The following is a 17,786-nucleotide window of genomic DNA, read 5'->3' as shown; positions in this document are numbered from 1 at the left end:
TTGCCCTTCAAAGTTGTGCTGTCTTGTGTTACTATAGTATGCAGGCACTAACATAAACAGACTTAAAACCATTGTCTAAAAAAGACCCTGCTAAACGATTATGGAGGTTTGCCATGTCATAGAGACTACTGACTACTAAAATAGACTATCATGGAAAAGTGAAGGTGATTTATAATTACACTTCAACTTATTGTTTTTTTTTAATACATATATCTCAAATATTTTCCAAGATCAAGCAACAAAGTTTTATACAGAAATGTTTACCTTATGAAAAGGTGTGTTGATTTATGCATTGATTTATTGATGCTCCTTTACAACAAATTACTGCACCAGTGTGGTGTGTTATGGAGGTGTTACTGCTAAGGTGTTACTGAAGTTGCTTTCATAGTGGCTTTCATCTTCCTCTTGGCAGTTCAGGCCAGGTTAGTTGGGTCAAACACAGTAATAACATGGTTAACAAAACAATGCTAAAAAAGGAAATCTGCATCTCCGTAAAGCTTGTCAGCAGATGGAAGCACGAGTTAATCTAAAATCTACTTGTAGATGACAATGTTGACTTTGGACGTGATAAAACACTGCAAACTGACACCACTGGTCATTGCAATGCAATTCACCACAGAATGCAGAAACTTCACACTGGACTTCAAACACCTTGGATTCTGTGACTTTCCTCTCCTCTTCTAGACTGTATGGCCTTGATTTCCAAATGATGAAATGCAAACTTTATCTTTATGTGGAAAGAGACACTTCTCGTGGCTTTGGTTGAGGAGTGGCTTAACATTAGGAATGCAAGAGTAGCCTTGATGTACTCAAACCAGCTTAGTGCACTCTTTGTGAAGCTCTCCCAACTTTTTGAAATAACTTTTTGAGACAATGTGTACCTTTTGCTACCACACTTTCCTGTCCACTAAACTTTCCATTAATCTACTTCAGTACAGCACTCTACCAACAGCCAGCCTTTTCAGCTATCATTTTTATGGCTTAACCTTCTTGTGGAGGCTGTTGATAACTATCATCTGGACAACTGTCAGATCAGAGTCTTCCCATGATTGAGGGTGTGTGTAATGAACTGGACTCAGAGATACAGTTTTTGCTAGTAAATCATGCTGAATCCTACACACTTGGCCTTTAACCTTAGTATGGAATATATCAGACAAAACATAATGGATTAATTTGCCCAAAGTTAACAACAATGAGGATACAACAGATTTTCTAATAACACCAGAATAGCTTCACTGCACCCTGGTATGAACTGCCCAAGTCTCTGGAGCTACTAGAAATATCACCCATCAGTCTTTTAAAAAACATTTCCTCTTTTGGTGTTATTTTGATTGTGGCGAGTGCTGTCTAGCATGTTGGTTTCAAAATGTCAAATAGGTGTTAAACCATGTTGAAGTCGTTTTCATGAGAACAAAAAATAACTTGAAGAATGGTAAAAGGTTTGTAGAGACCAGTGCTGTTCAATAGCATATTAACTTTTTTTTTTCTTACCCAATACAAATTGTGCATAATGGGGACTTCTAGACAAATCAATGAGAAGTGACAGTGATAAGAAAACTCTTTTAGTTACCGGTGTTATGGTCTCGAGGATAGACGCACACGCTCCCTTCCTCTCACTCACTGTATTGTTATGTTTGAGACGTGTTGAACCGCATGTCTTAGCAGGTGTGTGCTGACTGTATTATGCAGGCTTATGAAGGGCAGATCCAGGCCATCCCCTGCTTTGGATGGCAATTTGCATTTTTATTGCCATTGTCACATCCTCAGTTAATACACCATTGACTCCCGGTGCCACCCCTGGACCTGACGGCATCACCTCGCTATCCCACCCGAAATGAGAGCGCCTGCAGGGCCCTGGATCTTCATCGACCGGAGCTCAGGTACCAGTCGACCTGGCATTCTGAGACGGAAATTGAGTGTCTTCTCATGTTAATGTGGACTTTCCATTAGGAAAGATGATTGATTTGTGCTGTGCCGTTGCTGTGAATAGGCAATAGACTGGCACAATAAAAGAGCGAGATGGAGCTTTGTGTGCAGGTGAGGCCATATGTGAACTAGACTGTGACTGAATCTGGGTGCTGAAGATGGAGTGAGAGGGGGCTGGGGGCAGAGACAAACACAGAGATGAGAGATGGAATAGAAAAAGTTGAATGCAGGAGGGTGAAGGTTAGGAGGTGAAAAGGAGCAAAGGAGCAGTTGAAGGTTTAGAAGTGTGAAGGGATGGGGAGATGATAGTGCGAGGAAACTCTCATTCGCATTCATTTGAGCCGACTAGATGACAGAAAAGAATTAGAGGTCCTAAAGACATTTTTCTTACAGACTATTCTTCTAAAGTTTCTTTTTGTGAGGCAGTTGAATGAATAACAACTTGAAAAGCAATCCATTTCAAATGTATAAATCTGTAACACAGTGCTAATGTATTTACTGTCAGCTTGTACATGCACTGAGAGTTCATCTGGATTAAAACATGCTTTGGTCACTGTCCAGTTAACCAAGCAAATGTTTTCGCTTTCTTTTACTGTGAGTTGAGTGGGATTCAGCAACTTTCCCAGGACATCTGCTCCCAACGCCCACGTTCACGTCTTCATCCAATAGAAGTGCTTAGTTCACCCCAAAGACCAGAGGGTGCTCTGCAATGATTGGTTGCCTGGGCCAGGGCCCAGAAAGGGAAGGCTGAGCCCTGAGAATTTTCCGAAACATTTTCTTTGCTGTCTTGGCTTTCGCCAACATCTGTTTCCAATCAACGTTAGTAAAAAGGCCGCTTTTCTTTCTCCCTGATGTCTGGGGTGCACACACATGGACATATATACACAGACACATACACATACGCACTCTTCTCAGTCATCTGCATTCTTATTTGTTAACATAGAGGAAATTTTATGTTTTTGGCAACATTAAAGATACTTCTTGGTCAAGTTTATTTAATTATACCAGTATAGTATTTTACTATCTTTACACAGACAATTTTATGCTGTTATTTGATAGATAGCAATGATACATCATTATTCTGTTCATGAAATAGATCTCAATGAATTGAGTGAGAGCAAACATTGTATAAATTGGTAACATTTTCAAAATGTACACACTCGAACACATGTTGAACATCCTTGCAACTGCTGTCCTCAGCACAGCATCCTGTCTTTTTCATGATTAGTACTAAAGTTCAGCTTCCTACCGCAAGTTTTATGTGTTTTGCTACTGCTTCTTACTTTCTATCTTTGAGTCACAGCTCTGCCCTCCTGTGTGGTCATTGCTGTTGCTTCTATTGTATCACTTTTGACTGCAAGTCAACAAACTCCAGAAAACCCTGTTTATTATAGCAGGTACTTTCCACAGATATTCAGAAATAACCATAGTGATTCACTGTATCCAAAGAGAAACACACAGTGTAAGCAGCAGTTCCTTCAGTTCTTAGCAATACCTCCCCATTAGTAAGGCTGCCTGTGTTATTTCTGCCAGCAAACTACTTAATAGGCTTTGGCCCCCTTGGCTATACAACCATGGGAGAAATAACTTGGAAGTCATAAGGCTGGTCAAGTGAAATTTAGGAGTTCTTGCAGACAGTTTTTTGGAGCAGCTGGAGCAAACTGTAAAGGCCAGCCCAGCTACAAATCTAAGCATTTTAAACAGGTAAATATGTTACCTTTGATGAAATACACAGTACTGAGATTGAAAGATGATTCAAACATGCTTGAATGCCATTATATTTACTTTTTGGTATTGTTTGAAATTACATTGTAAACAACTGTTAGTATAACAACTGTGTCATTTAGTGTAGATAAAGATATAACTAGCAGCTGCCTGATTTTGAGCTTCCTCCCAATGACCCTTGACCCTGAAGGCTATTGACTTTGTGATCCTGCTCCTGCTGGGCACAGCTTGATTTACAGCGCAGTAGTTACTTGGTCTTTGAATGTAATCCTGGGTCAGACTGAGCTAATAAATCTGAAGTGTGCAACTTTTGTTGGTATTTTTGTAATCGTTTCCATAAAGATTACACTTTTTAATCATAATTTCTTAATTTCATAGCCTCTTTATTTGACTGTTACGGCATTTAAATATCCTGCCTGCAACACATAACACTGGGTTTATACTTCGGAACATGTTACAATGAGTTACATGTCTGTGTTAAAATGAAACTACAGGTGGTTAAGTGTGGAGGTTTGAAAGTTTACATGAGACTTAATAAACGTATGTATAATTCTGCAATGCAAAGCATTTGGAGACAAGAAAATGCCAATCAAAAGTAGTAAGCATTGTGGAAAAGGAGAATTCATATCTCTGCTGACTTCTTGCTCTACAGTAGTGTATAATCATACCAATTACCAATGATTTTTTTTAACAGAGCCTTTATATTGCTGTCAATCTCTCCTTAGTTTGAATGACAAAAAAGTCACTTCCAATTACCTTTGCCCATGCCAGGCATTTCACAGATGAATGCCGAAAGAAAGAGAGGCTGATGATGGCGGAAGAATGGATTAAAAAAGAAAAAATGGCTAAGGGTAAGCTGAGGAAGCGTGAAAGGAAAGGTGTACACTTTGAATTCAATTTAAACCAGTTCCCACAGAAACCTCCCTTTGCATTTCAAAAAACAAAGCAGGTTGATCAAGTGAAGATGTGTAATTTTCATGCTTTATTTGGGCTTTGCACACATGATTTGCACAAATAGAATCTTTTCCATCTCGGAGGTCCCTTTACCGAGGGGAAGGCAGAATCTGAACCAAAAATTGAAACATTTCTTAAAGGTTGCCAAGCAATACATAGTCACCATGCTCCAATGTAGCATTTCTTGTGCTTTATTTCCTGTTGAAAAGGTTTGATAACATCAGTGTTTAGTGGATTTTTACAAATGTATTTACTTCCTAATTGATGGTTTTCATGAGGGTCTTTTATCTATTCTTTATCCAGCTTTTTTTCGTAGCTTCCTTTAACCCTTGTATGGTGTTCGGGTCTGTGAGACCCGTTTTCACTTTTATTCAAAAGAAAAATGAAACAATTAATTATTTTTTCAACCTGAAATTCATTGGCTTTGGCTTATTTTCTGTGAAGAACATAAATCTGAACTAATTTTCAATGACCTCATACGGTACCTCCCCCCACGCATTTACATTACATACAAGGTGTTCAGGTCCACTGGACCCAGGTCTAATAAAAGTGTTGAAAGTGAAGGTCCTGTGTTCCCACACTCTGTCTTCCTCCTTTCTGGTGCTGCTGATAGTGTTTTCTTCCCCTCCTGCTCCCGCGCAAAGTTGCAACATTGTTGTCTGCTCTTACATTCCCACACATTTTACCCTCTTTCTTGAGGGATCCAAATTTTATTTTCTCATTCCCTGTCCCTCCTGCTAATTAGGGGCATAATACTATAAATAAGACTTTGCCAGTGTGGTTCTTTATCACAACTGATCAAGATGGCAAAAGATTATCTGCTGCGAGGGCCATCCAATTGATTTTGGAAGAGAGAGGGGCTTCGGATGATGATGTTGACAAAGAGGTTTCAGAATATTTCACATTTCTGAAAATTCAGAGTCTGACAGTGACTTTGAAGAAGAGGATGAGGTTGAGCACCATTTAGTAACAAAACGAAGACGAGTACCGCATCTGCAGCCAGCTCCAGGACCAGAACAAGCCCACCAGTCAGCAAGTGAAGAAATATGGATGTCAATAACTGGTGAAACTGAATGGTCTTCTTGCCCAAGAAATGCAGAGCTGTTACTGTGATAAGCCAGGGCCAACACGGCTGACAGTTACTCATGTGCAGGACATCAAGTCTTCATTTGAGCTTTTCATCCCAGATTCCATCCAGAAAATTATTCTGGATTGCAGTAATCTAGAAGGAAGGTGTGTTTTTGGAGAGAGGTGGAAGGAGATGGACCAAATTCATCTAAGAACTCCAAAGGCCTACTTTGGGGTTCTTATCCTTGCAGGAGTTTTCAGGTCCAAAGGGGAATCGACAGAATCCCTGTGGGATGAAGAAACCGGCACAAACCTTTCCGTGCATCAATGTCTCTGGAAAACTTCCACAAAATTTCCAGGATTATCCATTTTGATAACCGAGACGACAGACCAGCTCGACGGCAGAGAGACAAGCTAGCTGCCATCAGGACAGTGTGGGATAAGTGTGTGCACCACCTCCCCCTGTTTTACAACCCTGTGCCTAATGTCACCATTGATGAGCAGCTGATCCCATTTAGTTGTGAAACATATTGCTTCACGTGTAAATGTGTTGTGTCTTTCCACTCACTCCACTTGATTATAACTGATTTTTTTTTTTAACATTTTATAAAAAAAAAACAAACGAGAAGCACATGAATTCATAAATATGATCTAACAAAGGTAAAGGGAAAAAATTAACCATGTTTGCTGTTCATATGGTTTGTAATCGGGATGAAGTGAACATCTGTTGAGTAATTTAACATAAAATTGTTTGATAGTGTTAATTTGGAAAGCCAAAACTCTAGCGGGTCCACCAGACCCATGAACACTGGCTGAGTAACAAAAATATGAACACCACACAAGGGTTAAAAGGAGGTAAAGGGGATTGACAGCTGATTAGAAGCAATTATTGGTTTAGCACTCAGCTGCTCATTTGATGGTAAGCTGTAAATAATCAGTGAAAGCATTTCTGTTTAAATGAGATATTTTGAGGTTGTCTTTAAAAACATGGTCAGTGTAAATACACCAAAGTGATATGTAAAGAATAACGGAGAAATCAAGTTTCACAGCACCTGCTGATCTGCAGTTTGTAGTGAGAAATGGCATATGACGTGTTTCATGAGATGTCTCAGGCTCTGTTTTGGCTTACCTTCTGGACAACGGGTCTGAGAAACTGTCTCGTGTGGATGAGCCCAGCATATGATTTTTCTGAAAAGATAAATTAGATTGGCATTAAGCAAGAATGACAATGAGGGAATAATAGCATTATGATTCAAATATATTATTTACTGAGCAGCCTGAAAAGCAAAAAAAAAGTTAAAATAACTAGAGAACTGATCGATTTTAGCATACACCCTTATGCATCTACAAAAATGACTGAAGCACACTGTTTAACCTTTGGCTCTTGAGAGTTTAGAGCTTTGTGTGAAAGGACAGAAACACCCAAGAATTGTGTGAAAGCAAGTATATACAACATGTGTCAAATATCTGTGCTCTGATAGAACAGTTAAATATATGTTTTTTTTAAAGTATCAGTGTTATAACAGCACTAAACAGAGGAAGAGTGCAAGCACTAAAAAGCTACAAGTAAGTATTACATAGGAAGAGGACTCCTAATCAGGTATGTATATGGATCATCACAGCATTATGTTGATACACTCAGCTATAATTTGGTCAACAGAAAATATATTAACCTCCTAAGACCCGACCTCTTTCATGGCATGCATTTTTAATTTCTCTTTGCTATTTGGGCTGATTGGGACCTGATGAATTTAAAAACAAAGAATTATCTTTTTTTTTTAACCTGATTTTTTTTTTCTGAGAAAATGAAAACCACGTATGCGGACATTCGTTTTAAATTTCGATAGAACAATATATAATTTCCTCATAAGTGGATATCAGGCCCTTGCAGAGCAAAATTTAGTATTTTGGTCTAGACAACCCAAAATGTGACGTCCACATATGTGGACGCCAGGTCCTAGTTAATGAATTTAAAAGAAAATGAAGTTAATGAGAACATTAAAGATTCCACTAAATTCCTTCCTGATGTTATACTGTATAGCATCAATCTCAGCTATACTTTGTAATTTATGGCAGTTAGCAATTTTAGCATGCTAGCATGCTAAACTAAGATTGTGAATATGGTAAAAACAACGACAACAAAAAACCCCCACCCTCTTTGTTTGCATTGCTACTGTAACCATGTTCTACAAAGCATGCTCAAAACACCACTGTGCCAAGTAGTCTCGGAGAGCCATTACTGTAGATGTTTGGTCTGCGATGCTTTATGTAATTATAATAATAGAGACATTTAGCAACTTGGATCTTCGCTGAACCGAAAAAAGCAACTTTCCCGGGCCGATAATGTCTAAGCTAAATTATTTCTATCTTGCCAAAGCAGACTGTCTGATCGTGTTCCAGTAAAACAATTATAAAATCTCTATAACTCAGTTGGAGTAAATGCATCATGTCGATTTAGAAGACGTTTTAGGAGAACTTTTAGGAGTAGACAAAGTCCCATGATTCTCCTCTCGACTTCCAAGCTTTATTTTTAGTTGTGTCGCCAAAAGTCAGCAAATACCTGCAAAATCATCCATCCATTCTCTTCCACTTGTCTTTATCAGGGTCATGGTGACAGTTTAAAATATGTGTGAAAGTTTAAAATGAAACGTAATTTCAACATTAAAGTCTAAACAAATATAAGGAAAACAATGACTAACTCCCTTGTTTTCAGGTGTACAGTAAGTGACATCAGTTATAAATATACGTGACTATTTCTCCTTTAACTGTAACCAAAGAACATTAGTCATTTTTAATGAACTACAAATACCCTTGAAACCCACGGTCAGCAACATCTTGCCTGTATATACATGGACATGCTAAAAAACTCTCTGTGGTTGCTATATAATCATGTGTTTACTGCAAGTCTGCAAAAATAGTCTTATTTTTTTTAACAATAATACTGGTGGTGTGCTCACATCCTCCCCTTTCTCACAGTGTGTGAGAGTCATATGACAATGTGCCAAAAAGCTCTTGTTCAGATAACCACAAACCAATCCCCACGCCCCAACTCGCAATCACACACAGATACAGGGGGCAATCCTTGCTTACGCTGCTTCCCCCAAGGCTATGACATTGCATGTATCTCGAAAAATCCAAGAAACCTGAGTAAATAAACTGTTTTCCCAAGAATCCTTCTCTTTGACAGCGCAAGCATGACTCTCCTTGTGACTCAGAACTAATGTAAAGCAGACACTTGGCGATCTGGTGCCAACTGGTCACTCTTTCACTGAGACAATGAAAGTCAAAGATAGCATAAAGCTGTGGAGAGTGTGGAGGGGGAGTTTTTCACATGGCGTGGAGGGGAAAGCCACGCCTCAGGTCACAGAGTTTCCCATACAAGGATTTGCTCCCTCACATATGGACTGTGAATCAGTGCCCCTCTCTCAGCTGAGATAGGGGGTCTGTATGTGAACATATAGCAATCATGACGTCTGATTCCTAATTATCTGCACAAATAATAATAATAATAATAATAATAATAATAATAATAAAAAAAGCCCTTTCCCCTTCTTGATTTGATCTACTCTCATAAACACATTGTGACACAGAAGGTGCAAGCTGTGGAAAAATATTCCCATTCCTATGGCAAGAATTTCTTGTGAAAACATGCAAAAGCCTTAAAATTATAATGCTTTCAAAGCCTAGATGAAGGTCAATGATCTCTTTTTTTCTTTCCTCATGTTTTGGCGTTCTTATCCTCTCTGCTGATGCAAAGTCGATTTATCCGTCATTGTGTGAGCATTTGCGTGTGTTTGGCTTGTTATAGCATTTGACACTGCACAGACGCTCCTGCTCTTTGTCAGCATTACAAGGGAACAAGCCCGAGATTACTCACCGAGCCACCATGCAGGCCCTCACGCTTGCCATGGAGGTTGTGTAACTTTCAAATGTTAGCCACGCAGCTGGAGAAGAGTCATTACACTTGAAGCGGTTGTTAACAATAATGATTATAGCAGTGGCTTGTTACAAAAGCGGTAAGAAGGCAAGAAACGATATGGGTTTCAAAAACTGCAGGTCCGGCCTGGGAAAACAACTCTGAAGCCAAACAGATGCAGAGTGTATGGAGAGCTTTTTAAGTGGTAACACAAAATCACGAGTCACTGATGCAATGCAGCCTTACTCATTCCCACTGCAACTTGTGTGGCAGTTTGTGTTTGGTCTGAGCCACGGTGAAACAACATGGTAAAGAAAACAATCATGAAGTGAGCCTTCTGTAACGAGCACAGCCTGGCCTGCTTGATGCTGCAGCTGAGAGGGCTCCAGTGATAGGTTTTAAGCCCGGGACGTCTGCCTGAGCACACTCAGTGGGACACCCTCCCCGGCTTTTCCCACATCATTGGGGGCCGGGGAAGGGGAGGTGGGGGGTGGTGCGGTTGTGCTGAGGCGAGAGGTGGGCTCCTTGCTCTGCAGCAATCTTTTCGGGCTGTGGCTGGGAAACGCTACGGCCCACTGTTCTCACCATGTCCCCCTGTAGCAACTAACCCAGGAGAGAGTGAACAAGAGGGGGGGGCGGGCGGGAGCGGAGTTAGAGATGACAAGTGACACTGCTCGTGATTTTGGGGTAAATGTTTATTGAGAACTTGGAGGGATATTTGCTCAATTGGATTAACGTCAATGTCTCTCTGTCGCAGACGTTTTTGTGTACGTCTGTTTCCAAGCCGAAGTGAATGACTCACCAGACAACTGCATAATATTATCAACTCAGCGTGCCTACGCAACATGTGAGCCTCCTGCTTACATTTTAGCATGTATTCAGTGTCCAGACAGAAGTGTTGCTTGATTCACTGCATAGCATTTGATTAGTTTGACTTGAGCCTATTTGGCATGAGAGCATTGCGTTCATTGTTTTGTTTTGCCAGGTATACATCAGTTTATCTGCTCGTCCATAACCCTGGCTGAATTAGTGCCTGCATTTATTGATCAGTTTTATTCAATTGAATTCAGTTTTATTTATGTAGGGCCAAATCCCAACAACAGACGCATCAAGGCACTTTATGTTGTAATGACAAAATGTATATAATAATAATATATAATAACAGAAAACCCTGACCCGTATAAGCAAGCACTTGGCGAAAGCGGTAAAGAAAAACTCAGTTTGAACAGGCTCAGAGAGAGGCAGCCATCTGTTGCGATTGGTTGGAGGTGAGGGGAGGGAGACAGGACAAAAGTTAGATTTGCACTCATCTGTAACTATTACATGCTGAAATATGAGCATTAAATCACTCCCAAATTACTCTTATTCTATTTATTTTTATTTCTAAATGTCTTTTTAATGATAAATATGCAAACACTGATCCCTATTGTGATCAGTGGGAAGCTACAAAATCAAATTTTGCCCAGATCTAATTACAGTTTTACAGAGTACAGTAACAAAGAAACTAAAACAAAAACCCTGTGTAGAAGCTTTAATCCACTTCGCATGTCTTTATAGTTTGTTAGGAAAATGGGAAATAGGTGGAGCAATTTATTGAAGTACAAAGTGCAAGAAACAGAGTTTGCATAATGCTATTGCTAAAGAAACCAGTATTGGCTCAAGATTTTTGCACGTCACTGTACTTTTGTCTTATTTGTCATATAGTATGACATAAGTCAGATTGCGTGCTAACTATGAGACAAACAAGCAAGACAGAAAAAACAAACAAAACAAAACATACCTTCTGTTCGACAAGCTATGATTTAAAGTTCACCTTTCACTCATAAACTTGTCAGCTGTATGTCAGCAGAGTGCAGTGAATGGAAACAGTGGTTTTAGGCAACTGCGGCAGTCAGTTTGTGAGTGGGCATGAGCATTAAGTTCAGCTTGATTTGGAAAAATATCTATTGAGGATCATGACAAAATGTAAATTTTACTGCTCGTGACTTTTAAAAGCCTGAGGTGATATCCTGAGTGAATCTTCGTGGTTTACAATGTGACTGAGTGTTAAAAAATGAAGTTCAGTATGCTGCATAAAATCCTTGAGAAGACTGACACACAGGAGTGCCATCTTGCTCACCCTTGAAGTAATGAAGTAGAAATCGATGTGTTTACCTAAAGCCGCTACGGCACTTTCAGTTTCTGCAAACGTGGTCATACCTCCCATGTTGCGAATGAGAACGAGTGGGCGGCAGTGGCAGCACAGATAAGGACTGGTAAGCAGGAGGAGGAGGTGGGGTAGAAGGGTGGAGGGGGCTGTGTTTTGGGGTCATTGACCAAGCAACCATTAGCAACTTGCTATACAAGTTGTAAACACAATGTATTTGCAGTGGAGAGGTCACACATGCATATCAGCATGAACATGTACCTCTATTTATAGACACACACAAACACACGCAAAGTCGCAAACGCACACACAGGAATGACCAAGAGGATATATTCTGCTGATTGCACAAACTCTACTTTTTATTTAGTTAGAACTGCTGTCTCTCCCTCCCTCTCTCTCTCTCCGTGTTCGACACACGCACACACTTTCTCACTAAAAGAAGCACATACAGGAAGTCATATGACTTTTTTTTTCTGCACCCGCAAAGATGAACGCCTTTAACCAGCTCGAGCTAAAATATGAGCATTGTGACGGCCCTGCACCACAAAGCTCTCCAAACAACCATTTCTAAGAAAAAAGAAAAAAAACAAAACATTTTAATTAAAATTCTGTGGCAGTGTAGTGTGACATAATAAGTAGAAGTATTAATATAGTTCCTCAAACTTTCAGATGTCATTAAAAAAACAAAAAATAAAACCTGTTTTGACAGCGACTCACTACCTCTGTCTACCTCCAGAACCTCAAAGCCAATACATTTTCATCAGGACAGAGCTCACAGAAATGACGTTTATACTATAACCTCTACCAAACAGCTTCTGGTAAGATAGTCAAGCCAAGCATCCAAAATGTCAACAGAATTTAGAATTATTTATCACTCTGACAAGACCTCACTAAATGAATGAACGTGGTAACATTGTTGCTTAATGCTGGAAACTAGGCGATCTTGCCAATATAAGTGAAGTTGCCATAAAATTCATATGCAAACTTGCATGCAGGTACGTTACTATATGTAACTAGCGAGTGAGGGAAAAAAGACAGATCAGCATTGTTCGAAAGGAAACTCCCAAACCGCTCGGGGTTTTCTCACATTGCTGCATTTTTCATACCTTGTTAAACATATTTAGAACAACGTTTACATGAAGAAATCTGCACAATGTGCATTCGTCACAGTGCAGAAGTTAATGTTTACAAAAGAGTGATGAATAATAATCGCAGTGTTGACAGTGGTTGTAAAAATAGGGCTTTCGGGTTGGAAAGAGTGTAAACGCTTGTGCGGCTGGGACTCGGGGCTGTGCGAGCAATGGCAATTTCTAAAATATAAAGTTTCTTTTTCATCATGAGTAGATGTCATCGGCAGGCTTTGTCAGAAATGAATGTCTGTGTTAGTGCTGATAAAGAACTGTGCAACTGGAAATACAGCACACGAAAGAAAAATGTGTTGTACTAATGCTCCTGCTATTCTGAGTATATCTTGAAAGATATCTATCAGCTTTTTACAAATTATATTTGACTAGGATCTTTGTTAAAGCTCTTTGGCCATCTACCAAATCACATACGTTTATAAATGTATCTTAGTACTTATTACTCTTAAACCGTATGCAGGAAATTCAGATTCATGGCAAATTCTAAGCGTACAACTGCTGCAGAAATAAGAATGAATTCCAGGGGTGTACATCTAGAGGCAGTTTATAAATGATTGTATTACACTGAAGCCAGGAAGGTATTAATGCACAGCATCTGTGCAAGTCAAGGGGTAAATCTATGTATTTCTGACCCAAGTTGTGTTTTTTATTTACCTATGAATGAATAAAGAGCTGATTTATCAAGTCACCTCTTGTGTTCTACGCTCTTTCATTCCCCTCCTCTCCTGTGGAGAATTAATCACTCGTCTGACACATCCACCAAAGCAGACAGGGAGGTAGACAGAGTGAGGGAGATAGTAAGAATGACGATGATGTGTGTGTGTTTGTGTGTGTGTGTGTGTGTGTGTGTGTGTGTGGGGGGGGGGGGGGGGGGGGGGGGATAAGGGTGGCATGAGTCAAATTGAAAGCATATCCTTTCAACATGTTCTACCTGAGCATTTCATCTGTAAAAAGAGGCCTGGGGGTAGTGCTAGTGGTGTCACACCGGTGGTTCAAAGGCCCAGCTCAATTCAGTGATGAAAAAATCAAGGAACCTAAACCTAAACTCCTCAGAAACCTAAACAACTTCAACAGCTGCCAAGACTCAGAAGTATCGCAAAACCTGATTCCCAGCACCTGCAACCCTTCAGACGGCTCTCATTAAAATTAAAAGAAGCGCATGGGTCAACACCAAGGACATACTCCTCCCCCTTTTAAGAAGAAGGACTTGTGAACCTATGGCCCTCACCTTGTTTCTATATATATCTGTGTCCAGGTGGGACTGGATGTAGATGTGGCACCTGATCACCTTTTTCTTTCTCTTTCTTTTTCTCTACGTGTATGTGTGTGTGTGTGTGTGTGTGTGTGTGTGTGTGTGTGTGTGTGTGTGTGTGTATTTGCTTTGAGCAAGAGTTTCCGTGCTCAAGCCTAACCCTTTCAGTGCCTGCTTATGCCTGATTCCCTGGAAACTCGATGAGGCTGAGCTAGAAATTCAATCAAACAGTGAAAAAACAGCTGCATGCGTGCATCTGAAGAGTGTGAGCCCTGTAATGATTTGGAAATCATATAACCAAACAACAACTGTAATTTCTTGATCCTTTTTTTTTTCCTTGCAATGTGCACAAGATGCTAACATTGCTTGTTTGGAATGGGAGCTCCCCAATCCGTCTTGCAGATCACCTGCTCTTTATGACTGACAACAGAGGTAACTGTGGCATTAAAATAGCTTGGGGGTGGAGGTTTATATTTTTGTACGAAAACAGAATATGATACAATCCTATACCAAAAAAAAAAAGAAAAGAAAAAGAAACTGCTCAGTGATGATATTGCAGCTTGACCACATTATAGGCCCATTCATTTTAAGTGCTAGGGCAACAGGGGGTCATGTCTTATGAACCACTGGCAGGGTAGAATACCCCAGGCCCAGTGGGTTAACCTAACAGGAAACCTGGAGGATACACCCTATTAGGCCTCTACTTCCTGCTACTTTCAGGCATGTACAATTTATGAGCCGAGAGGTACAGTGCACCACTGCAGATCTGATGGATTTCCTCTCCAAAAGAACTGAGCCAGAGCATTCTATAAAAGAAAAATGATAAAAAAAAAACAGTCCAAAAAAAAAAAGAGCCAGATAAGGTGAATAAAAGAACCATCTGCTGGGCACTCTGCAAAGCTTTGTGCCAAACAGTCTGGAAAGAATCACACATCTTGGCAGTACACTCTATAAATAAACTCTGATCCTTATAATTCAAATGAAATGTAGGAGGATATTAAATAGATCCTCTTGCCTCAAAGCCTCTTGCATATTAGTGCCAGTGGTTTTAATACAGCAAGAATCAAGAATAGGTGCTTATTAGAAATAACTCAAAACTAATAACAAAGATGGCTTTAGACCAGCTGCAGTCTTATATTGTGTCTCAGATCTATTTCGCAACAAACTGATACATGTTCATACTTCTCCATTTATTGAAGAGAGTTTCTTTTCTGTGAAAATGCTTTCAAATGAATAAGCAGGAAAATGACATAACTTCAGCATCATAGTGATGCAGGAATAGAAAGCCACAAACACAGCAGAGGAGTGAAAGACATAGGACCCAGTGGATTTCTACAGTAGGTGTTTTTGTGCGCTAGAATGATTACCTACCAATGTTGTATGGCTGCAAAAGGGCAATGAACACCCCCCATTCCTCGCCCCAAGTGTTCCTCTTAACACACATGCCTCTGTTAAAGTTCACATCTTAAAGTTTTTGCAGTTTGCTTTGGGGTTTAAAAAATCTGCATAAACTACCGTGTGTACGGTCCTGGGGTTTTTTTTTTTGTGTGTGTGGGTGACATACATTTGCCAAACCATCAAACAGTGTCTCCTGTAATCTGTCTGAAGCTTTCAGACACTTCACTTTCATGACGAAACATGTGCGTCTTCTCCCCCACCTTGTCGTATAGCACCTCGAACAACAGAGACGTTGTGCTGTGGTAGATTTTCTTTTTTTGTAAATCACAGAAATCGAGTGCATGCTGTTCTGAAGGCAGATGAAGTACTACTGCTATTAGTGCTACTGCTGCTAAAAATAACAATTATATTAATAATGAAAAATTAGGAAAAATAATTCATCAAAAAAACAATGGAAAAATCGAACTTCTAGGAATGGAAATAGAGAACCAGTTCTTGTAAAGAAGTGGTTGGTTGCCAGTTGTTCAGTTCCTTGCAGTGTTAGTCAATTCCAGTTATGAGTTCCACTAATGTCAGGATGCATTTACATGATGACGTGGTCCGTATTTTGGTTCAGAACATATCCAACATGGAGCTGAGGCAGAAGTGCTCTAAAGCATAGTTCTATTTCACAAGCAAAGACAGCGTGACGAATGAAAACATGGACAAACATTTCTCCCCAAAGCATGTAAGTAATTTGCACGAATGTAATGTCTTTGATACACTGCCTAGCGATGTTGGTGACTCTCAAAGTGGAACTTAGAACACAACATCCTCTGTCTTTAGCCTTTAACTGAAAGAATAGGAGAAGGCCGGTTATCCTCGGCAGTCTATGTGAATAAAGCTCAGTGGCTGTAAGAAGAACGTGGTTCTAACAGTGATCTCAATTTTAGCTTTTACAGTTTGAGCTTGGCATGAAGACGCAATAACAAAAATCCACTGACGGGGGGAGGATGGTCTGCAGGTGATCTACTAACAAAGGACTCATTTATATACAATGACATCACAAACCTTTTGGACATGATGCTATAATCACCCCCTACACACTGAGGTAGTACTCAGCTGTAACGGAAACCGAGTCAAGTCGAGTCAACTATTCTTATTTTTTCATGCCAGTTCTAATCAAATGCAAAATGTTTGTAGATACTTTACATTAAACATGTAATGCAAAACAAATCAATTTGTACTACACTTTTTTCTCTAACCCTAAGTGATATCTAAGTGATATCGATAATGAAATCAGAGTTGCAAACTTCTTATCAGTTTCCATCCATACTAACTTTATTACAGCCTGCCACTTCTGTATTGGTATCACCATCAGTAGACAAGCAGAATCAGGATAAATGGACAAGAATAAACGGCTAAAAGAGACATGAGAGGAAGGATAGCAGGAATGAGGTTACGTTGAGTTCGAAGGGGATTTAAGAGGGAGGATGGCTGGTTGGACAGTTGTGTAAAGAAGTATATCAGGAATAGGAGGATGAGACAGGAGATAGGCAAGCAGTCTCCATGGCTGTCAGAGATGATAGACCAACTCGGCATCTCGTAAGAGCCTGTCTCTGACTTTTATCAAGGTGCAGTAAAACACTGATCTCTGCATGGCTTAGATACAAACACGGTATTTCGCTTTTTCTTTCCCTTCTGCAAATGAAGTGGTAGAATATAGCTAGGCCCCAGTCCACGGGGATGCCTTTAAACATTAACCATAAGTAGTGAGTAGAGAGTGCAGGTAAAACAAAAAAATTACTAAAAACTTAATGATAACTTTACCATTGTCCAGCAAACGCGGCTGTTTGAAAAAAAAATTATCATTATAATTATCAAAATAAAAGGATCATGGGAGCACAGCCTGATAGACAGATGAGGCTTTCTCCTGGCAACACTTCCACTATCTTTAAGAATATTTTTTTCTCACTGTGGAATAATGGACTTCAACTTTTTTACAAATGGCCTTATAACCCTTCTCAAGTTGAAAGGCAGCCTAGGCTTATTTATAAATAACTCAGGGTGGATTCACATGATCCAACCCTAACTATACATTTGATCAATTAAAATCCTATGCAGTTTAATTTTATTTATATAGCACTAAATCACAAAAAGGTACTTTATATTATAAGCTAAAGACCCTACAATAAAACAGAGAAAATCCCAACAATCAGAAGACTCCCTATGGCCCTATATTCGGTTTAACCTTGCCACTTGTTATTTTTATGAGCTTTT

This window comes from Diplotaxodon limnothrissa, linkage group LG14, assembly GCF_057381915.1.
Source record: "Diplotaxodon limnothrissa isolate DT_005_m linkage group LG14, D_limnothrissa_male_GT1.1, whole genome shotgun sequence".
Taxonomy (NCBI): Eukaryota; Metazoa; Chordata; class Actinopteri; order Cichliformes; family Cichlidae; genus Diplotaxodon; species Diplotaxodon limnothrissa.
The sequence above is the reverse complement of the archived record's forward strand: the minus strand, read 5'-3'. Positions refer to the sequence as shown.